The sequence below is a fragment of the Ambystoma mexicanum genome, chromosome 1p (assembly GCF_040938575.1).
Source record: "Ambystoma mexicanum isolate Mex_15411 chromosome 1p, UKY_AmexF1_1, whole genome shotgun sequence".
Classification (NCBI taxonomy): domain Eukaryota; kingdom Metazoa; phylum Chordata; class Amphibia; order Caudata; family Ambystomatidae; genus Ambystoma; species Ambystoma mexicanum.
In genome coordinates this window covers 764,834,752-764,859,096 of record NC_090921.1, presented here as the reverse complement: position 1 = coordinate 764,859,096, position 24,345 = coordinate 764,834,752, and positions in this window count along the sequence as shown.

The following is a 24,345-nucleotide window of genomic DNA, read 5'->3' as shown; positions in this document are numbered from 1 at the left end:
CCCGGGTCCGCACCTCTTCCGTATTAAGCACGTTATAAATAACCAATTATAATTATGCGCCAGTAAAAAAAAATGCACCCCAAGTTCTTATTTCAATATTGTTCTGCAAAACAGAATATTTACAGAATCAAAAATAAAATTGGGTCCTGGTTGTCACGAAAGAGACACAATGGGCCTCATTACGAACCAGGCGTTAAGGGTTAACGCCGTCGTTAACCCTTAACGCCTAATTCTGATTTTAACGGCTGCTTTTAGCAGCCGTTAAAATCCATGGCGCTAACCTGCCATGATGCTAATTACGCCACCGTAATTTACGGTGGCGTAATTAGCGCCTTCCCCACTCCCATTATGCCCTATGGGGCAAAAATGGGAATGGGGAAGGGAAAATGGGAAATGGGGATTTACCGCCCCACTCACCTTGGAATGGGGCGGTAAATCCGCCATCCACCATGGTGTAAACGTAGTTTACACCATGGTGGTAAAGTTGGCGCAATTAGCGCCTGGGTCGTAATGACCCCCAAAAGCATTTGATTGTTTTAATTCATTTAGGAATGGGTTAATGGCTAGTCCTCCTTCACATGACTCATATTCCTGCATTGGCTGAACATCAGCATCATGTACTCTTTGCACCTTCACCCATGCACCCTACCCCCCCCAAATAGTATTAAACGCGTGCTTCTCCAGCCCATAGCAGAAGTCATAACCAGGTTAAATTGTCCCCTGGCCTTTCTCCCACTCGGTGGTGTCGTTTAGTGCCGATGTCTCATCCAACAGTACCTCCACTGCTGGCTAATTAAAGGAATTATATAGCATGTAAATGTCATGGGCTCTCACAAATTGGAAGAAAACAACAGACAGAACTGAAATCAAACCTGTAAAGTACAATAAGAAGATGCCACTTGATGGGAAGGGCTGTAATGAGATGCACGCTACAGATAGTACTGTATGACAGCCAATACAGCTCAGACCTTTCCAATGGCAATTCAAATGGGAAATGTAATAGCTTACAATTGCAAAGTGCAGCAGTTTACCTGGGGTAATGAGGAGGACTTTGCTCTTCGCTTTAGGCCTGCAGATCTTCTTGGTCTTTGCGGTCACGCTCTCCTTTGCGTTCTGTGGTGTCTTTGGCTTCGTGGCAGGCACATCATGTCCCAACACTTGTCTATGAACAAAAGCGCGCTTTCTGCTTGGAACAGTCCCCGGCTTGCACGGTCTTCATTTAGAGATGAGTGCCATTAGATCGGATCTTGGCAAATACTGCATCCAGGCATTACCCAGCAGTAAAGATGTGCTTGCCAATCTCTCCCTCAGTGTTCAGCAATGCACTGGAAATTGTCACCCCAGCAGATGTTCTATCATGCAAGCAATACCTTTGTTTGTTTGAAGTGCTACCTTGATCTAGCAGGGGTACACCATGAGGGTGCCGATTCACACGCCCCATGGAACACTTGCCGTGATTCAGCACCATATCCTCTTGATAGTATCCTATGGTCCCAGACCAGAAGACTTTGGCACTAAGCTCATTGTCAAGAGTACATTTGAGGGGATGATGGAGGAGGTGTGGCGAGTGTAGGGCTATCTCAGCTTAAAAGTGATTTTGAGAAGCTGGTGGTGTGTTGGAGATGAGTTGCTGCTTCCGATCATACAAATTGTGCCAACCTTTAGTATTGGACATAAATTATATACAAAGTTGGAGAGTGTTCAAAACAATATTTTTGTTTAATAGTACTTGTCTTTAGACAGTCGGAGAAAGTTGCAATGATTTCTAGTAACTTTAGGTTTAAAAACAGACAATAAAGTTAAGTCTCAAAGTAGTACTTGAGTGGTCTCTGTCTCCTTTGCTTTATCTCATTTAGTTTCTAAAGGACACCATCTGTGTTAGTGGTAATTTGGTTCAGTTTAGTATTTTCTCAAATTGTGGTTGAGTAGTTTATGATTCTGTAAAAAGTTTCTCAGTGGTATGGAATCCTTTTTGGACTCTGATAGGGCTTTTGTCAGTTAAAATCTTAATTTTGTGAACATCCTCTTTAATTCAGCCTCAACACATGTTTCCCCACTGTGTTTTAAGTGGATCATCAGGAAGTTACAAAGAGCATTTCCTTCTTGTTAATTCGTTTAGGAAGGGAATTTTTCCTGAAATGTTGCTTGATGTTTAAGAGAATTTTGCATTTGTATTTGTTTATTTATGCAAAACCCAGCGTTATCTAGGCGCTAAGCTTAAGAGATTGGTTTCAGTGCTTCAGGTTACAGAAAAGGAAGCGTAAGAAGTGAATTACAACTTCGCAGAACTTGCAAAGGTTATACATCATATGCAAAGTGCAGAAGAGAAGTACATGGTGATCACATCCATTGAGCCTATGCCCAAGTTGCAGGGCAGCAGCAGCACACAGGATGCGAAAGTCAAACCATAGGCAAAAACATGGTGCATACCCCATGTTGCAGGGTGGCAGCGGCACACGGATGCGAAAGTCAGATCAGTGGGCAAATACATGGTGCCTACCCCATTTTGCAGGGTGGCAGAGGCACACAGATGCGAAGGTCAAACAATAGGCAAATACATCGTGCCTACCCCATGTTGCAGGGTGGCAGCAGCACACAGATGAGAAAGTCCAGCAGAGGGCAAATACATGAGAAAGTCCAGAAGAGGGCAAATACATGGTGCCTACCCCATCTTGCAGGGTCGCAGCAGCACACAGATGAGAAAGTCCAACAGAGGGCAAATACATGGTGCCTACCCGATGTTGCAGGGTGGCGGCAGCACACAGATGAGAAAGTCCAGCAGAGGGCAAATACATGGTGCCTACCCCATGTTGCAGGGTGGCGGCAGCACACAGATGAGAAAGTCCAGCAGAGGGCAAATACATGGTGCCTACCCCATGTTGCAGGGTGGCAGCAGCACACAGATGAGAAAGTCCAGCAGAGGGCAAATACATGGTGCCTACCCCATGTTGCAGGGTGGCAGCAGCACACAGATGAGAAAGTCCTTCAGAGGGCAAAGACATGGTGCCTATCCCATGTTGCAGGGTGGCAGCAGCACACAGATGAGAAAGTCCAGCAGAGGGCAAATACATGCTGCCTACTCCATGTTGCAGGGCCGCAGCCACACACAGTTGCGAAAGTCAAACAATTGGGAAATACATGGGGGCAAATACATGGTGCCTACCCCATGTTGCAGGGTGGCAGCAGCACAGAGATGCGAAGATCAAACAATAGGCAAATATATGGTGCCTATCCCAGGTTGCAGGGTGGCAGCGGCATGCGTGTAAATTAATTAGGGAGTACTATTGGCTTGGAAGAAAGGGAGGACCTGAAGGGCAGGAAAGGAGGGTGGGGGAACACACAACATCCCTAGCGACCAGGTGGGGGGCACACACAACATCACAGGTGACATGAGGTTTTTGGGGGGCACACACAACATCACCGGCGACCAGTGGTGTGGGGAACGTACCTGAAGCGGACAGGGCCTTTGTTGTGGGCTTTCGTTAGACCAGGCCGGCTCCCACCTCCCGGTTGCTCTGATTGTCTTAAGACCCAATAGTGTTCTTTGTGGAAAAGAAGAGAAGTTTTGGATGTGATTGTCCAAAAACAATGTGTGCTGCGATCCGCGATCTGGATAGTGTGGGAGATGGGTTAATTGTGAAGTTTATGTTGCTTTTGTGTTCAGTACGAGATGCCTTTCTCAGGATGTGTGTGTTGTGTGTAGTACATACATTCTGGGACATGTGGTCCTAGATCTCTAACTGGAAAAAAGCAACAGTAAACATCTCAACTGCGGCACTGCTTCAAGACACATGCGTTTACCCCCCTGACTGCCTAGTACCTCCTGCTGCCAATTTCATGCTTTCGTGCAAGGATGTACAGAAACTGTAATGTAGGTTTACATGGTTCCCTCTTGTTTATACATTTACTGTACAGTAATAGCAGTTATAATCGGCATTTGTGATATCGGTAGACATGCTATGCACCCTTGCCATGACAAGATACACTTTGGGCCTCATAAGGAGTTTGCCAGTCCAGAAACAAGGGTCCCGGTAAGCCACCGGGCACCCTTGTTTCTGGATTGGCAAACACTGAGTCTGCTTGCCTTGGCTGCTGTGCCCGACAAGTCTGAACCTGCCGGGCGCAGCGGCCATGGTAGACAGACCCAAGCACGGTATGTCCCCACTCCCATAGAGTCCAATTGGACTCTGTGGGAATGGGGACTTACAATTTATCGGCGCCTGACTTACCGGGCCTCTGAACTCGTAATCAGCTGGTGGCACCGGAAAGTCAGGCGCCAGTCAAATATTGAGAGTCTGACGGCAACCCGCTGGTACCACCGGCAGGGTTACCCCCGGACTCGTAATGAGGCCTTGGTGAGCGGCTTCTGGGGAATTTATTGCATTCTATTTTTTCGTCCCATTGACAAAAAGTACTGTATTTACAGTGTACTGCACATAACAAGGAACGATAAACACATCAATAACAAAATATACTGTACAAGACAGCAGAGAATAAAAAAAAAACAATATATAATACATAACAATAATACTGATGCTTCACCTACCTAAAACATTAGAATAAAGACACATATGACAAAAAGCGCCAGATCGGTTAAAACACTATATAAATAATAAAACAATACCTCAGATGTTAAATGGTCTGTTTAATTAACTGATTCATGAGTGGAATGGATCTAAATCTGGGACCTAGTTAATTCGGTCCCCGCCCAGCTGATGAGATGTTCACAAAGTTTGCACCTTTGTCACCAGTCTAGTAAAGGTGCGCCAGCCAGATGCCCGACTCCGCCAGCACTGATGGTGCAGGGGAGGAGGGGCCCTTGAATGTCTATGTGCTGGAAAGAGTGCCTTCATCACACTGCCCTCCTCGTTGCAGTGTCTGGGTGGCCACAGCCGCACTTATAGACGGGGTATTTGACTCCTCTATTGGTGGAATGATAAAAGGCATCTTGGTAGATTGCCTCTAGTGTGTATCATATATACATTGGACGTACAATATTGGTGAAATGTGCCAATGAGATGGACAAGTCGCCGGATAGAAAAGAGCGATTAGGACAAACGTTGCTCCCAAGTCCGCTGGGAGAGTTTGTTACCATCTCCTCTCTTCCACTCCGAGTGGTAAGCAGGGTATTTGGAAGTGCATTTGGCATCAACGACGAATGGGCTGAGCTCTAAATTTGGAGACGCTACCTTTGACTACCTTGCTCCGTGAGAATGGAACGTCTTACCTCCTGCTATTAAAGCATCTCAGTCCTCCGCAACATTTAAGAGAAGTATACAAAACTTTGCTCTTTAACTCTGCTGACTTATGGCATCCCTCACTGGTTTTGTTCTTTCTGCCTTTTCGTCGCTTTGCTTTTCCTCTTTCTTGCTGCGCTCTGAGGCCTTCGGGCATGTTGCGCCCTGCCCAAAAATTTAAATAAATAATTAAATAAATGCATGGAATGAAACTTGCTAACCATATGTCTGTAATCAGTGCTCTTCAAAACTAACTTCAAGCAGGGTGCACCGCCATTAGTGTTAGACCACCAGTACATCACACTGCCCAATCAGCGCAAGTCCTTCAGCGATCCAAAGAATCAGCGTCAACCCCACATGGTGATGCAGGCTCTCTAAGAAGTATGCAACAGCCCACAGTCTGCACATTATTGCCAGACATGTAACCAAATGTTAACACATGATTGGCGCATACCACCAGCATGACATAACAGATCAAAATGTAAGCACATTATTGCCCCCGGGGCTATTAAGTGAAATAATAGCCCCAGTCAGTAAAAAGCCATCCCAGATGCATTCCCTTATCAGGAATGTTTACTCTGTTCACATCATGCTCTTCAGGTTACTTGCATCAGCAGAGCGAGTTTCTGAAAAGCCCCAGAAGGCAGGCATCCTCACTCTCCACAATGCTGCACTAATGCACATATCTGGCCAATGCCATCAATGGGCACATACGTTGCTATTAGTCAGCAATGCTTGCTGCATACTAGGTTGACAGACCCACAGTCAGACAGATTTTGACTGGTGTCCACAATGCTGTAGTGTTTCATCTCTTCTTACCAGTGACACAGTGGCATAGAAAGGCACATATGTTGACCAACGCAATAGTGCCATATGTCATTCAGTAACACAGCTGAATTATGTCCATGTCAAACAGGTGTATCCCCACCCAAGTCCTGTTTCTATTCTTTGCGTTCTGATAGTTGAAGTTTTGCTCTTCTATTTTAAGTGCCAAAATGCAAAGCATGAAAAAGGGCTGGATCGGCTACATCCTCCTACCATCATTGGCGGCTCCAGGCATGGGCTTGAGAGGGCTGAAGGAAGCCCACCTACTTTGATGCAGCAGTCATCAATATGCTGTGAGGCCCAGCACGGGGTCTGTCACATTGCCACCTCGGAGAGCAGAGCACCGCTCTCCAAGGTCAGAAAATAGGGCCTCATTACACGGTAGGCGGTAACCATGGCGCTATTAGCGCCATGGTAGCCGCCGGTATTTTACTGTGTCTGCCTTGGTGGATGGCGGAATTACCGCCCTACTCCAGGGTGAGCGGGGGTGGTAATTCCCCATTCACCAAGGCACTTCCCCATTCCCATGTTTGCCCCCATAGGGCATAATGGGAATGGGGAAGGCGCTAATTACGGTACCGCAAATTGCGGTACCGTAATTAGCACCAAGGTCCCTTTGCGGCACCCTACTTTAACGGCTGGTAAAACCAGCCGTTAAGGTCGGGTCCCGCAAAGGGAACTCGTAGTAAGGCAGTAAGGGTTTACCGGTACCGGTGCCCTTACCGGTACCGGTAAACCCTTACCGCCTACCGTGTAATGAGGCCCAAAGTCTTTTACTGTGACTGCTGCCTCAGCAGACGTGCTGAGCACAACAGCCTGCCATCAGGATATAAATAGAACCTCTATGTGGAAGCTAAAAGCTTAACTGCTGGGCTCCAAATTTTAGTTGGCCTGTGCCACCAATGGTTAGCGTTCCTATGTTTAACTAAATAGACTATGAGATGCAGGTGTGTGGACAGGGAAGGGCCTGAGATGGTCCAGAGGGAAAAAGGTAATGAAAAAAAAGCGTTTTTGTTTGTGTGTATGTGTGGATTGTATGCATGTATATATGTATGCATGCATGTCAAGGAATGTGTGTAAGTGCTTGTATGTATATTTGCATTTTAGGGGGTGTCTAAGTGCATGCATATGAATAAATGCAGTGTGAATGGTGTACATGGGTGCGACTGTGAATGACAGAAGCTGCATGTGTGTGTATGTGTGTGTGTGGGGGCGCGCGTACCAGGCTTGGACTGGGGTATAAAAGTGTCTCTGGAACCAATAAAAATGTAGCCCACAGTCTCAAATGGCTATTCATTCCTTTTGTGACAGACTGTTTGAATAGTACCTAATGGGGAGGTTTTTGATAAAATGTGATGCAAATTATGCATTTTTTTTTTTTAACTTTGGTTTTATTATCATTTTCTTAATGTAACAATCGGGCTCAATGCACATTCAAAGGATATACAACCGGCCCATTGGCCCAAGCCCCCTCCCCCCACCACCCCAATACATACCCTCCCCCCTGATAACTTAACCCCACCATGATTCGGAGAGTCTCGTAGGAAGCACATTCGAGTCCAGAGCATTGGGAGAAAACGTGATCGTTGACTTCTGCTATGGCTGTTTTTCATTCCCCGGGCCTTGGGCGCCCATTCCATCCCTTGTTCCTTCCTGACCCCGGTTCCCGTCCTCCCCCGCCAGGGCGCATACCGGGCGTCAGTGTACGTCCCATCCCCAGGTCTGCCGCACCCCGTACCAGTTTGCTTGGAACGAGCCTGAGTCATTGTTCATCATTGCTGTTAATTTGTCCATTAGGAACATGTTCTTTACCTTTATTTGCCAGTCCTCCTTCGAGGGAGTCTCCGGGCTCTTCCATTTCTGCGCCAGGGCCACCCTTCCCGCCGAATATTTATCCAGCAACACTGGTCAAAACTACTAGCCGCATAGTGAAGTAACTCATCAAACTGGTCTACATTGGCCAAAAAAGTGGGCAACTTAGACCATAAAAATGGACCCACACTAGCATTTTGCATTTTTGGTTCAGGCATTGCCTCATTGCCCTATAGGCCAGTCCGAGCCTGGCGTGCACTTTGGAGCATGACAATTTTTTGCCAGAAGCATGGCATGTTTTACTGCCATTTTTGGGCAAAGCTAGGCCAACTTGAGTATTATTATGTGAAGGAGGGATTGCAGTAGATGAAATGCACTGCAATCGGGCTAGCTGGGTCCTATGTGCCAATGCATTTTGTAGTTGCGTCAATGATAAAGCCAGCTTTGTGAGAGTTCTTACATGGGGAGGGCATGTTTCCTTAATGCGGCATGGCATTGTTTTACTGGTGTTAAGGTCAAAGTCAAGATAAGTGTTGCTACACAGGCAGTGGGGGGTGCTTTGTGCAGCCCGTAAAGCTATGTTTTCTTACTGTTGCATGACATTTTCCACTGGAATTAAGGGACAAATACAACACGATGAGTGTTCTTATATGCGGCATTTATGTAATGATAATGATTTATTTTTATAGTTTTTTTACCAAAGCACTGCACAGAGAACATATTTATTTAAAATTATCACCCAACCGAAGCTGGTACTCATTTATTGACCTCAGAATTTTGAAAGGCTGAGTGGGCGTTGCTGGGATTTGAACCTGAAACCTGCAGATTACACACAGATTGCAGCAGCAAAGGGTCAATCTGCTGGGCTATTGTACCAGCTAACCACCAAAGGCATGTTTTCATACTGTGGCATTCTTTTTTTTTTACTGGCATTAAGGCAAAGTCAACAAGAGCATGTTCTTACATGGGGATACGCCATATATTGGCAGAGCCAGCATGACAATGTTTTGTTATAGTATCATTACTGGCATCATGGGCAACGCAAACATGAGTATTTTCTGATGTAGGAATACTGGCATTTATATATAGGAGGACCAGAAAGGACGTGTTTGGGCACAATCAGTATGAACATTTTTTTTACACTTGCGGGGTACTGGCATACAGAGGGCAAAGGCATTATGAAAATGTGTTTGAAAATGCTCCTGTGCATTGTTGTGACTTTAATTGGCATCTAATGGACTTTTTTCATGCCTTACCCTACAAAACCGATTGTAAACTGTGTGACTTTTTTTTTTAGTAAAACATTTTTTTATTGTTTTGAGCAACAACCACAAAAACAAAAACACAATATGGACTAGCATGTCCGTTCATAGACGGATAATACTACGTATAGTACCAATTACAAAAGGCGTTTCATGTAAGTACATTCGTATGTTGTTCAGAATCTCACAACCTATGCCAGAGGGCCTAGGTCACCCCTCCTTCACACCTCCCCCACATTTTGGAGGCTTTGGTAGGGCAGCCTCTTACATTGTAGACCCTACGCTCCACCATAGCGCATGTGTCCATGTCTATTATCCATACGGCAGGACAGGACAAAGACTGATATGTTTGGGATATTTCTTCTCTGTGAAAGATAGTGAGCTAAAGACTCTGGGTAAGTCTTTCGTAACCAGGACTAATGTCTGGCAGAGGGACTCCCAGGACCCCCTTGTTAATTTGCATATTATCCATTGATCCAGCCTCAGGGCCCTTGGGGCTCCCCATTTCTGTGCTATGTTACATTTCATCAGCCCCGCTGCTGTGGTTAGAATCAGCCTTTCCCACTTATTAGCATCATTCTCGTTGGGTATGCCTAGGAGTCGGACCTTTGTATCCAACTGTATTGTGCGGTCCAGGACTCTAGCAAGTTCATTGCAGCATGCGTTCCAAAAGGTTTGGATCCGGGGGCATGTCCAGAGGATGTGTGTAAAGGTTCCCTCTTCCTCTCCACATAGGAGACAATTTGGGTTTGGGGCCCGTTTCCAACCATATAAGCTTGTCGTAGGGTAATACACTCGATGCAAGATTTTCAATTGTACCAGGCGGAGCCTAGAAGAGATGGCAACCTCGTGGGGATGCATTAGCACCTGAATCCAGTCTTCTGGGTCTATCCCTCCTACGTCTGTTTCCCATTTGGCTTTTAAGCCATTTAATTCAGGAATGGCAAATGATGACATAGCATTATATAATATGGAAGTGCATTTGATGGGGATGTGCGCTGGCAGAATATTGCGTTCTATGGGTGTATAGTCAGGTATGGTGGTATCTGCTGGTATGTGGGATTTTTAGGGCATGGACTAATTGTATATAGTGGTACCGCTCAGTACTTGGGATTCCGAATTGTAATTGCAAAGCATCAAACGAGGCCAGTTTCCCATCTACAAGGATATCCCCAACTTTCAAGATCCCAGCCCCTATCCACCTAGGCCATGGCTCAATTTTCCCAATCTCAGCTAGATTGCTATTTTGCCACAGGGGCTGTGTGGCAGTTATCTTGTTCTTCGACCCTACAAAAGCGGGCGCTTGCCTCCAAACGGTATTAATGTGTGCTGTGGTTGGAGGCGGATGAGGTCTCGGAGGGGGTTGGTATATCAGGTGTAGTGGGTCTGTGTCATGAATAGCCGCTATTTCGGCCTTTATGTGAGGTAGTTCCCGGTTACCATGGAGCAGGTCATTGACCACTGCCAGTTGCGAAGCCCAATAATATGTTTGGAGTCGAGGCAATCCTATCCCACCTTCCCAAATCGATCTCTGGAGCATGGTTAATGCAATGCGGGGTGGACCTCCACCCCATTTAAGTTCCCTTAGAAGGGTCTCTACCCGGTCTAATGCAGAGTCTGGGATCTTGAGTAGAGCATTCTGCAGGACGTATAGGAATCTTGGGAGGGTCATCATTTTAAAGAGTGCGGCTCTACCGTAAGTGTCAGGGGGAGGAGTTTCCAGTGGTGAACGTCGCTAACAAACCGGTCAACGATTGGCGGGAAATTGTGTGTTGCATAACTAGCCAGGTCTTTGGATATCCAAATTCCCAGATATCGAAAACCGTGCCACTCCACTCGGTACGGACAGTCCTGGGCGATAGCCTGCGCTCCACCCTTTACCGGAAAGAGAACGGATTTCCCCCAATTAATTCTCAATCTGCAGAATTCACCATAGGGGATGAGCATCCGCGTCACTTCAGGGCAAGACCGGGCTGGGTACCCCAGGTATATCAGAAGATGGTCTGCATATAGGGACGTCCGGTCCTCATGCCCCTCCGGCATTCTAAATCCCGTCCAGGCTGCGCTCTGGCGAAGCCACAAAGCAAGCGGCTCAATCGCGAGGGCGAAAAGGAGGGGAGAGAGTGGGCATCCTTGCTGCGTATCCCTGCCGAGAGGAAAGGATTGAGAGGGCCACCCATTCACCCTGACCTCTGCTTGGGTATTTGTATAGGGTAGTTGTACCCATCCCAAAAAGGTATCTCCAAACCCCATGCGTCGCATAATTTCCCAAAGGCTGTCCCATCGGATTGAATCAAACCCCTTTTTGAAATCAATTGCCAATAAGGCAATTGGTGTATCTACAATGGGAGCACGTTCTAGAACTAGATGGAGGCGTTGCAGATTCATTTGAGCTGACTTGTGTGGCATAAAGCCTGATTGGTCCGGGTGGACCAGGTTGGAAGTGACCAATTGTAGTTGGTTAGCCAGGAGTTTGGCGAGGACTTTACATAGATCTGGTGGAAGGGTTCCCTGTTCACGGGCACAAAGTAACACTTTATGGAGGGGGGTGCCATTTTGTTCCCACCCAGCTTTTGCCAGGTTTCAACCGGAAATCCATTAGGACCCAGAGTTTTCCCTGCTTTTATTTGTGTTATAGCCTGAGCAATTTTGGGTTTCAGAGAGGTCAGAGTCTAGTTGGTCCTTCTGTTGTATTGAGAGTGATGGTAGTGTAATATCATCTAAAAGGGAGGGGTCCAGTGGAGAGGCTGGAGCCCGATACAAGTTGGCGTAGGATTCCGCAAAAGCTTCCGCTATCTCTGCGTCCGTCTGTCACTTCTTATTGTGCGAAGTGACAATCTCCCGGATGTGGCGTTGTTCCTCATCTCTTTTTTCAAGCCAAGCCAGCATTTTGCCCGCCTTGTCTCCAAATTCGTATATCCTCGCTCTGGTGCCCCAGTGGGCTTTTTTGGCATTGTCTAGCCCCATATTCCGAAGGCACTCTTTGGCGCGCATTAGGGACCCATAAACCTCGGGGGTTGGGTCAAGAATATATTTGTTTTCCCAATTATTCATCTCCCCTTCCACTTCCACTATCTTTTGGAGCCTTTCCTTCTTTTTGTTCGCTGTCCAGGAGCTTATCTCTCCCCTCAGCACCGTTTTGTAAGCCTCCCAAATATATACTGGGCTATCAACTGCAGCTTCATTGATCTCAAAGTATTCATTGGTTGCGTCAGTGAGGCGTTCAACCAATTAGGGGAACACAAGGTAGTAGTTGTTCAACCTCCATGTTCTAGGGGGGAGTATACCATGCATTCGCAGTTCCACCACTAGTGGTGAATGGTCCGAGATACCACAGGGAAGCAGCTCTGCAGACATTGCTCCGTGCAGGTCGGTGTTTGGAAGGACAAGGTAGTACAACCTAGACAGGGAGCCGTGGGCTCCCCAGTGGAACGAATATCCCTTAGTTCCCGGGTGTAGTTCCCTCCACACATCACAAAGGCCTAGGGCGGATATAAAGTTGGCCAACTTCATGGGGGTGTCCGGCTTGCGTTGTCTAAGATGAGTGCGGTCTATGGTATTACACATGACATCGTTGAAGTCTCCCCCCAGAATCCACGTGTCGGATTGGTGTCTTCCCATAACAGTGGTCAGTTCATCTAGTAGTTCTTGCCCCAGTCCCGGTGGAGAGTACACTGAAGCAATGGACATCTTCTCGCCCCAAAGCGTTCCTAAGATTAACACATAGCGACCCCTAGGGTCTTGTTCTACGATTTGCGGAACAAACAGGACACGTTTTTGTATCAGGATAAGAGTGCCTCTGGATCCCATTGTGTATCCCGCGTGAAATGTGGAGAAGTAATTAGTTCTTCGGAAGAAGGTGCAGTTTGTTCCTGCTAGGTGTGTCTCAGTTAACAGAGCTATATCAGGGGAGTGCCTATTTAGGAGTTGCGTAACAAGCCGTCTTTTGATCCCAGAGCCCATTCCGTTCACGTTCCAGGTGAGCAGTTTAAGTGATCTGGGACGTTCAACAAGTGACGGTTTGGATTGTGCGAATACCATTTATAGCGTGTATTGAAGGATCTTCAGGATATCATGATCCGGAAAAAGGGTCAGTACCCCGCTGGTGTGTTCTGCGGGGGTGGGGTTCCGGTATGAGGTAATGTGAGGTAGCTCATACAAAGGTTTGTGATTGGAACGTCGTGTGAACATGTGATAGCCCCAAAATAACAAAGAACCGTGCAAACTCTCCCAACTCCCCCTCCCTATACTCCACCCCAACATGAAGTATCTGTCGCCCAAACATTGCTGACACTCAAACGCATAGGGCGTCAGCTTAACTCTCCTAACAAGAACAAAAGGGAAAAAACACTATCCAAAGGGGGGAGCCCTTCCTGGAGCTCCATCTCCTGCGCCGTCTGCTCGTGTCATTCGTGTTGGATCAAGTCGTACGGCAAAGAACAGAGTCCAAGGGATAATGTGTCGCAGTACTGTGACAATCCGTGCCATTTCCTTAGCACGGGACCGTAGCATGGTCATCTGTCATTCCGGTCCTCTGCTAGTTCCGGGGCGCCTGGTCCCAGCACTTCTGGATTTCTAACAGGGGAGGCACGACCTGTTCTAGGTCGGGGTCTTCCTCTCTGTCTTGTTGGTCTCACAGTCCAGTCGCCTTCAATGTGGGATTCTGCCCATTTCTAGGTCTCTTGCAGCTCGGTGAAATGTATCTTAGATCCCTTATGGTAAATTTTGAGCTGGGCTGGGAAGAGCAGTCTGTATTTTACGTTCATGAGGGCCAGCTGTCTTTTGAGAGGCTCGAATGATTTCCGTGCACGTTGTACCTCCGGAGTGTAGTCAGGAAAAAATGCAATCTGGGATCCATTGTGGGTAATTGTCGCTTTTGAGCGCGACATCTGGAGGAGGGCATCTCTGTCCCGGCAGTTGAGCAATTTAGCAATAACCTTTCGAGGTGGCGCACCTGGGATTGGTCTACCCAAGGGCATCCTGTGGGCTCTTTCCCCTGAGAAGAATTTAGAAAAGGAGTGAGGAGCGAAGATTTCTGCAAGCCATTGTTCTAGAAATAGCTCCATGCTATGCCCTTCCTCTCCCTCCGTAAGTCCGAGAATGCGCACATTGTTGCGGCGGAATCTTCCCTCTCCCTCGTCCACCCTGGATTCTAGGGTTTTCAGGCAGTTTAAGGCTTGTGACAGCTGCTGGCTGACGCCTCTGATGTTGTCTTCCGCTTCGGAAATGCGGTGTTCCGCCTCTCCAGTCAGTGAGGTAAGCTTTTGAAGATCATGGCGTAAAAAGGAGACATCTGCCGCAATGTTGTCCATTTTGATCTCCATGGAGGAGCGAGAGCTGGCAATGGCAGGCATCACGCCCCGCAATGAGAGGGTATCCTCGCCAGTGGGGGAGGTTGGTCGTGTTGCTTGGCTCGTATGTGCGGGGTGGTGGCAACCACATATTGCTCCATGCTACTCTGCGTGGATGTTTTCTTTGGTTTATCCTTGGCCATCTTGCGGCTTATGTAGATCTTGTGCTCTGTTGCCGGAGTCAGCACAGCGCTGTCAGTAGGCCAAGGTAGACCCTCCTTTAGTGTCAGGTGTCGCGAGCCAGAGGTGGTAGGGTTCGAAAGTTTTACCCCCCAGGCCGTTCTATCAGAAAGTCTTCAGGATGTGAACCTTCAACGGGCCCTTGGGAGGCAGTGGGGGGCTAGGGTTCAGTGTGCATCACAGGCGGAGTGCATAAGGCCCAGTTCTGATATCACAACGGCCTCCCTGTATGTCCAGTAGGGTGGGGGTAAGGACAGCCCCACTCTTTCTATGCCTTATGGTTGCACGCCCCCAGGGCCCAGGTATCCCTTTCTTGGGCGGTGCACTGCCGTGGGTGGACTAGCTGTGGGGAGAGTCCTGGATAAGGGGGCACTTACTTGTGGTGTGCCTTGGCTTGTCTGCACCTACACCATCCCTGGGGATGGCCTCCGGTGTGGGCGACTCGCTTCGGGGCAGTGTTCGAGTACCTGGTAGGTGTGGAGGCAGATCAGGTCTGATCGGATGTCTGTTCTTTGTGGCACGGCTGGAGCCCATTGGTATCAGGGAGCCTTCAAATGTACATAACTCTCACATCAGCATTGTGGCCCCAGGGTGGGCGGCTCCTAACAGGGTTACACACTCAGGCGGTTCCTCCCGGGGTTTTTCACACACCAGCCATTTAACCGGCGTATGCCTCCCCAGGTAGTGCAGTGTTCCTTCCTGTCTGTCCCAGGCAGCCCTATCGTGCCACTCTGGGCCCGTATCATGTGGCAGCCCCTTATAGGGAAAGGTGCGGTCTCCGCCCGGTGTCGCAAAGCACGTCTGCCTCACGCAGTGGGAGGGGATAGCTTGATGGTGTCCGTGTCCCCTTGATCGTCACCCCAGGATTACGGTATGCCTGAGAGCACTTGTGTGCTGGGTCGTCACCTGTGCTCTACCCTCCGTTGGTTTTGTCTTGGTCCTCTGGTGCTTTTCTCCACCTCTAGAGCCTGCCGATGCACTCAAGGGTTGGAAACTCCCCGAGGCGCGTCAGTGTCCGGCTGCTATGTTAGCAGATCCGCGCGCTCCAGGCACGTCCTCCTGTCTCCGTCTCGACCGCAGCCACATGGGTCTGTGCTATGCAGCCACATGGGTCTGTGCTATGCAGCGGGTGAGGGCACTCCGGACGGATGCTTAGTCGCTCCGCACCTCAGTAATCGGCCATTTTGAAGCGTGTATGGGCCGAACCCCGGCGCTCGGCTACTTTCTCATTTACCCAGCCAGTTGGGCCGGTAAATGCCTTAGACTCGGCTCGTTGAAGCCCCGCAGTTTGCAGAGTCAGTTTGTGTCTTTCATCAGTCTTTCCGTCACGAAAAAAGGATAATTTAGCAGGATGTAGTTGGCGCTTGCGGGAGCTCACAGGGCTCACATCTTCATCGTTAGCCAGCAGGCCACGCCCCCCAACTGTGTAACTTTTTACCTCATATCATAAAAGGTGTGGTGTAAAATTGACCATTTCAACCCCTTACTTAAACATTTTTCTCTGGGAGAGAACCCCTCTGATCCCACCTGGGTTGGTTTGCTCTCCCTCGCTATGCTTGGTAGCTCCTACAGATTCGATCAGGGACAGAACAAGCCCAGTTCCCTCTTCTGCTCCCCTTAAGGTGAGCCCTACTACATTAGCTCAAGGCCCCACTTGTTACACCATCCTGCCTATGCCCCTGGTGAGTTGGAGGTGGAAGATGCATCTAATGGGCCAACGGAAGGAGCAATATCTACTCAGCCAACTGGCCTCCATGTGGAGAGCAACAGCGAAATAGGTTTAATGACCCCACTCACTACCATCTTTCAAATGAGCCACCAAAAAAAATGTTGTGGCTGGCTGCGCCCCGGCCTACCATCAGTCTAGTTGAGAACTATTTTTTAGCAATGCATATATGTTGCAATGGCCAAAACATAGGCCACAAGGGAGAGTTACGAATGGAAAAGAAAACGGGCCTGTAGGAAGGTATATGCATAGAGAGGCATATCTCTTCGGAGGCAAGTGCACTCAGGTAGACACAAACGCAGACAGGCACACATCATTGCACAGAGAGAGTCACACAAACACATCCACACAGGCACACATGCATACACACTCACACACACTGTGGCCACCTGTCACTGGCAGCTGGGAAACGGTCTTGCTTAGGGAGGAACACTGCATGGCTGGATGGGCCGACGCCCTATGCAGTGGAAGTGGCTGAGGCAGCTTTCGGTGCTGTGGGGACAGGGAATCCTGAGGGTGCACCAACATTCTAATTTATGCAAAATCAATGGTGGGTGGCAGTTAAATGTAATTAATATTTCTCCTAAATTACCATAAGTAATATGTGTGGGTTCGGATGGGATCACCGTCATCCCCCGCCCCCTGATATTTTTAAAAATATGTTGAAATGATGGATTTTACAATACAAGGTTTGAGAAAAAAGCCCCAATTTTTTTCTTTTTCCCCATTTGTCCGCATATATAAGCGGGGGGAGGGGACCCCAGCTATCCCCTCACTTCACCCCTATATATTTTTTAATAACTTTGCCCCCCACCCCCACATAAATATATGTGGACAAATGGGGCTGGGCTGTTGGGCTTCGTCTTTTTGCCCTTAGTCTTTTTTGATGTTTACGAAAAAAGGCATAAAAATTCAGACAACTCATAATTGGTCAGTGCTCGAAATTAGGATTTCTTGAGCAGGAGCTACAAGCAGCTCCTGGGTCAAGCAGGAGCTACCTCTGGCGAACAAGGAGCTGGTACATAGCAAGCAGCACATCTTACCTATGTACGAGATGCAAACTCTAACTTTATGCTTTAAATGTCTTCACGTTGAGCCCTTTATGCACATTCCCAAACATGAACCGTGAATATCCCATTGCTAAGTTTGCATGGTGCCCCTTGGTCTGGAGAGTCGTATTAGCTGCTGGTAGCTGTTGGTTTCAAGCCAACCAGGCTCTTCTGGGCTTCAACCAGAATATAAATAGCTCCCAGCTCTTGGCAATTTCGAGCCCTGATTGGTTCTGTAGTGTAACACGGAAAAGGTCAGATGGATTCTAAGTCACCAACATCAGACAGGAGCGTTTTACAACATTTGCATAATGTCTGCGCCCACAAAATATGCCAGCATCGCTACTGTGATACAGTTTCATGATGTCAAACCCACGATATATTCCAACACTCTCAGTGTAGAACACTTTCATAATGGTGCCCACAATATACGCTAGCTTGGTCACTATATAGCACATGTTTTTCATTATGGCTTGTGGCCTCAATATATGCAGGCATTCCCCTGTAAAATGTATCTTCATGCTTCTCTGCCCAGAAATATGCTCGTATTGCCTCTGTAAATACTCTCACGATGGTTGGTATCCACAATATATGCCGGCATGCCGCTGTACAATATTAATTCATGAGAGTCGCAAAATTTCCCTGCCAAACACACAAAAGCACATGTCTCACTTGCACACACATTTACTCAGTCCCACACTCACACACATACCCACACACATGCAATCACACAAATGTGAACGCTTAAACAGCCACAATTGGCTGTAATTCATATTTTATGTGGAACTTTAACTATAAGCAGTAGCATTTGTTAAGTAAGTTAGGCTTAATTATTATAATTGTCAGTATAGCATAGCACAAACAATTCGAGTTCACTGTATACACTTTAGGGTATTCAGGGTCAATATCACAGAGACTAATTGACATCATCGGGGCCTTTGATTGCATCCGAGTCTGTTTGCAGGCACTAACGAAACATACAAGTTAACACTGGTTGTCTCTCTTAAGCAGGGTGCAGAGAAAATGGTCATGTTTATTCAATTAGACTCTACTTGAAAGATGCTAACCCTGAAGGTATTTATTACAATCAACCATGAATCTCAGTTTGAAGCGTTGTTATTTCTTGCGTGAGGATAGTTTCTGCCCTGCACTGTGGACTTAGGTGTGCTTGTTCACTAACATTTCCAAAAGCATTGTAGGACATGGGGTCTGCATCCTTTGGCTCAACCACTGTTTTGGACTACAATTTTCAGGAGCCTTTGTCAGGTAAGTGAATGGTGAGGGATCATAGGAGTTGCAGTCCAAAATATCTGCTGAGCAGACCCCTGCAGTATGAGATGGGGCTTAGTGTCTAAATTGTTAGCTCTGCGTTTCGGATATGTAAGGTTTCCCAGTAGTCTACACCGTTTTCCTGAGAAACCATGTTATGTCTCAGACTTTGAGCTGTAAGCCTGGAAGCGCTTGGAAACAGGTTACACCGCTGCAGTTATATTTTCAATTTGGTGCTTTCAGAACGAGGGAGGAACTATTTTGCTTGTAGCAAAGTGCTGAGTAAAGATTTACAACTGTCGGCAGGCGCTTGCCTTGAGTGGAGCCTAACACACCTCCTTCCTTCCTGCGGTAGCTCTCTCGGAAAGTGCTGGCAGTAGCCGGCACCTTTTGCAAATGAGAAACCCACCTGATAGATATGTTATTTTAGGTTAAGAAGCTTTTAGTACTCTGCCTATCACCACCATAGCAGTATTATGATCCAGGAACTTGTCCAGAAAATGGCGTATTGTGCTCCAAACAGGGGTAGCTACATCTTGGTCTCTGATTGAAGTGAAAAGGAGAGAGGGAGGGAAAAGCATGAATGATGCTGACTCACCATTGGAAAGATAGAAAGGGGTTGAAGTAGGGGTGGCCATTGGCAGTTGATCAGACGCAATAGTGATGAGAAAGAGGGAAAATAGAACATCTCGTGATAACAAGCAATTTCAGTGATGGCAGTGTCTAGTACTTGGAAGATGAAACTAACATTTCTCAAATACTAGTGAGAACTTTGAAGTTGGGGTGAGATGCCACTAGACATTGAGAAAAAATTTGGATGGATTGTCTCTTTAGAGTTGTACACATGACTTTGTTTGGCTCCACGAGCGGTGGACATCAGGACTTCCCTTCAACCTGTGCACACACTAGCATGCACCTGATGATTCAGAGGTGCAAAGTGCCCACAATGGGCTCGAACAGAGAACCTAGACTTGTATCTACCAAGGGGGTGAATACACATTTGGCATCATGAGATGAAGCATGGATGACATAGGTCAGACATGCATAGAGGAGGGTCCAACACGCAGCAGAACTAAGGACCAAACCAACCGGCCACTCGAAAGGTAGAATTCCAGGAAAACATTGATCATATTACCTCCAGACATACGTGGAAATTAAGATGGAATACACGGGTGCAACACATGCGGTGAGGAGGGCATGATGTTCATTCATCGACAGTTTTTTTCCGATGGGTTTTTTGGCAATTTGTTTTTCTCTAAAAAAAATAATCAAAAAATATATTGGGGCGGTGGTTAAGGGTAGGTAGGGAGTAGGGACTAGTGTAAAATTATTTGGTGAGGGGACGGTTAGGAGGTAACCCCCAAAAATAAATAATATACATTTCGATGAGTTTTGAGAAAATAAAATTCAGCAAACAACTCATCGGAAAGAAAACACTGTTGATGAATGAACATAGGACCGGCGAGGAGAAGTGTTGTCAGTCTTGTATATATGCAAACAGTTCTCTGGTCCATCATTTTCGGTATTTTTTGCAGATTTGTATTCCCTCCTTCCTCTTGACACTCATTATAATAAAAGTGCACACAAATCAGAGGCCCAAACTGCCCCTCTATGTGCTAAACAAAACTGTCAAAAGAAATCAAAATATAAATGGTCAGTGTACAGGGACGTCAATTCAGCAAAATGCCAGGGGTAGCGGAAGTGACCGCACATACCCGATGACACCTCAGGCAGTGACAACACAAGACCTTTTACCCTGACATCACAGGAAGGGATGTTCTTTGGCCCTGGTGACATCACAGGAAGTGACCTCGCGAAAGTAATACAAATATAAAATAACTACCTGGAAAAGATGCTGTCTTTTTCGAAAATGTCTCTTGGGCTTGGCTACTGACAATTTGTTGACAATATTGGCAAACTATCTATTACGCTCTAAACATCCGTTTCCGACAAACTGGAGAACTACTGTTTTCTCTGATCTGACTGAAGCAAACATTTCGTTGGATCTGCTGCTCAACAATCGAAATAGAGCAAAGCTTAAATTGTATCAACTTGATTGGCACCTTACTCAACAGGAATGTCTAGAATTAAAAGATTTTGACAGAGCATACTTTGGCCATATAAAATGTTGGCAGGCAGCTGACTATCTATGGAACTGTCCATCAGCCACATTAAGAAACCAAATTCTAAAATTTTGTATGAAGTTATGGCCAACAAATCAAATCTTACTAAGAAGAGGCTTAATCAAAGCTGAAGTATCACACTGTCGATTTTGCAAATTTGATGGAATGGAAGAGACACTAAAACACATACTGATTGTGTGTACTGCTCTGCAGAAGCAAAGGGAAACTATCCTCCATAAGCTCACCCATTCATATTACATAACCCGCTCTGCTGATGAATTAGGGTTTGAACTATTGGCCACACCTAAAATCTCGTTAAGAATAGCTACTATGCAATTCTTGAACGCAGTATTGCACCCAGTTTGACTCTCTAACTAGTTTTGTAGAGTGTTTTTTATCCTTAGCTATTAGATGCTTATATTTGCACACATTTATTTTTCATTTGTGTGCGGTTTTACAAATAATATGAGTTAGTTTCATATTTTGATTAATGTTATTTTTGACTTACTAATGTGATGATGGTTTGTATTTATGTTTCCCTTTCCAAAATGACAATGTGTTTCTTCAAATGTAATGAGAATTGTACAAAGAAAACTTTGTATTTTATACTTCTATTTTAACTGTCTATTTATGTAAAAATGTGCACTATGTAAAAATTTGTTTTGAAATGTTAATTTAATGTAACCAACCAAAATAAAGAATAATAAAAAAATATACAAAATAACTACGGCAATTGTACCTTGAGTAAACAACAAATAGTACCAAAGAGGACAAAAGGCGATTCTAGTTTTCCACCATATAGTAACTATGGTGCTGCCCCAGTATGTCATGGGTAAAGGCATGCCATGCTGGAGGCACACGAGAAGAGCCATCATAGGTCCAGGGTGCCTTTGTCTTCTGCAATTACTGCATGATAGGGCCAGTTTTTGAGATCTTATATGTGTAACATCCTCGCGTGCCAGTTTTAGCCATAATATAATGAATACCGAATTCTGCCTGGCATGCCAGGCGCTATCCCATAAGATTGGCATTTTATAGCAGGTTGAGCCTAATTCACAACCCATAGGAATCCTATGCAAGCTACAGCCCTGTACGCCCACGCGCTGTGATCATTGCCAAGTATCAGCTCAATCACCCGAGTACTGCCAGTGTGTGCCAGGTGAAGACTGGCATGCTGGATACATGATTCAGCTTGTTTAATTTACACACTAAACTGAATCACAGTGTGAGACCACAAAACATATGTGTAGGTTCATCGTATGTAAGGCACAGGCTCATAGGTGCAGCTACTCGGATCACATGCCAAGTTCAGCCTGAAGAGTCCTGCAATGTCATTCAGCGCCTGGTCAACGCCTAGAATTGCCTGTAACACTTTAGGCCAGATCCTCCTTCTTTTCAGTGTTGTCATAATATTTGTGAGTTACACAATCTAATGCACCTGGAGTTGTCCAACTTGCAAGGAGGAAGGGCTGAGTCGGCCCTGTCGAGTTTCAAACTCGTGAAGTGCAGGCTGACCCATCTCGGAGATTAGTGCATTAGGGATGATTGCGAAACACGTGACCATGTGCACCCTGACAGTATGCACTAGAGATGAGTGCGAACCACGTGATGATGTGCAACCTGACAGCATGCATTAGAGATGAGTCCGAACCACGTGACGTTGTGCACCCGGACAGCATGCATTGTACAGCCACCAGAAATAAGGTGTCACCTCTGATATCCAGTTGTTACCATCACATGCCAGGCACAACCTCAAATGCCCCATACATATATATAATCAAAACAGCACATCGTGTGCAGTTACTTTGCTATTTTGCAAATAATTACAGATTGCCAGATAATGCACACTTTAGTTTACGGTTCATTTCATGTCTGATGTCTGTTGCTTGCAGTTGGTAAATGTTTATAGTACACATGGGGTGGAGCAGCTCAGCGGGGTCTTTGGTTGGTCTTTGACACAATGAATACAAGAGAAAAATGAACCTCGAGATATTCCTCATGGTTCCTAGTGATTCCATCGACAGCCAATCATTGACAAAAAAAGCATCGGAAAAAACCCATCAAATGCATTTTTTTAAAAACATTTTTTAATGGGGGGTTTCCTCCCTCAACCCTTCTTTTTTAAAAGATTAAAATACATGTTTACTAAACTAAACTAAACCCTTTACCATTAAAAAAATGCATTCAATGTTTTTTTTTACGATGCATTTTTTTCAGTGGTATGGTCTGTCATACTTTGGATTCGGTTCAACGACCGCATACCATTCCTCACCTATTAGAAGGCGGCAGGTGTGGGAGAAGTAGGGTAGGCAGGAGTGGGACCCAATCTGATAGGCCGCATGCCTGGCCAGCACTAAGAGCACACCCGGTGAAGTGAGGAGCCACAAACCGTTTGAGGCGCGACTTACCCTTCAGAAGTGGACAGGCCCTGCTGTGAGGCTCATCTTCTGTGCCTTTGGATTCAGGTGTGACAGCTGGGCCCAGGGACTGACTGCGTGCACAGCCTCACGCATCCGAGGCCATTCCCGCAATGCAGGAGAGCCCAGGCTGCCATCTGTCCCTGGCAAACTCAGGCGGGCAATGCCAGGGGGAAGCCGCGGGAGCTGCTACTGCTCATAAGTGAAGTCCTGCTCGCCTTCCTCACAATTCCTGGTTATATTGGAAGGTTCTCCCAAATGGTTCTACTGCACCTTCCAGCCCTACATGAACCCCACCTCAACTTTCATTCGGGCCATTCACACACTACACCCTGTTGATACAGGTCTGTTATTTAGCAACTATAGGCCTTCAACAAGCCTCTTAAAAAAAACACTATTATCCCATAGTGTTGCTAATTTAGAAAGCACAAAACCACTTAAAAAGTGACAAGGGCACCTTCCGTGCTTAAATAGCAATGACCTGCTGCAAGACCTAGAAATAACAACCTGGCTAGTGTCACAACATTCCACACAAAGGAGAAGGGCCCTGTTGGCTGTGCGGGCCTATGCTGATGGCTTACATGTGCACACAAATCAAATGTATACTTGGTTCTGTGTTTCAGGTATTTGTTAATTGCAAAAATGATGTATAGAAAGTATTCTAAATGCTAAAAGCTAAAAGCGGCATGGCTACCTCCATACCGGGTACCAGTTCCGGTCCCACAAAAGGGGAGTTACCAGGCCATTCCGAGCTTGGAGGGCCCAGTAAATCCCTTTCGCAGGACCCGGTACATCCCCATTCCCATTTGAGCCCCGACAGGGCTCAATGGGAATGGGGAGGATGCTAACAACGGGCCCATTAATGACGGGTCCGTTGTTAGCAGCCTGGACTGCTTGCGGGACCCGCTAAGGACGACTGGTCTGACCAGGCGTTCCTTAACGGGCCCCGCAGCAGTCCTCGTAATAGGGCAGCCCATTATGAACGGTGCCGGTACGAGACCGGCACCGTTCATTATGGGACCGCCAGGGTCCTAATGAGGCCCAATGTGTTCAGATAATGCCTTTATCACACCCCAAGGCCTGCTTTGATCATG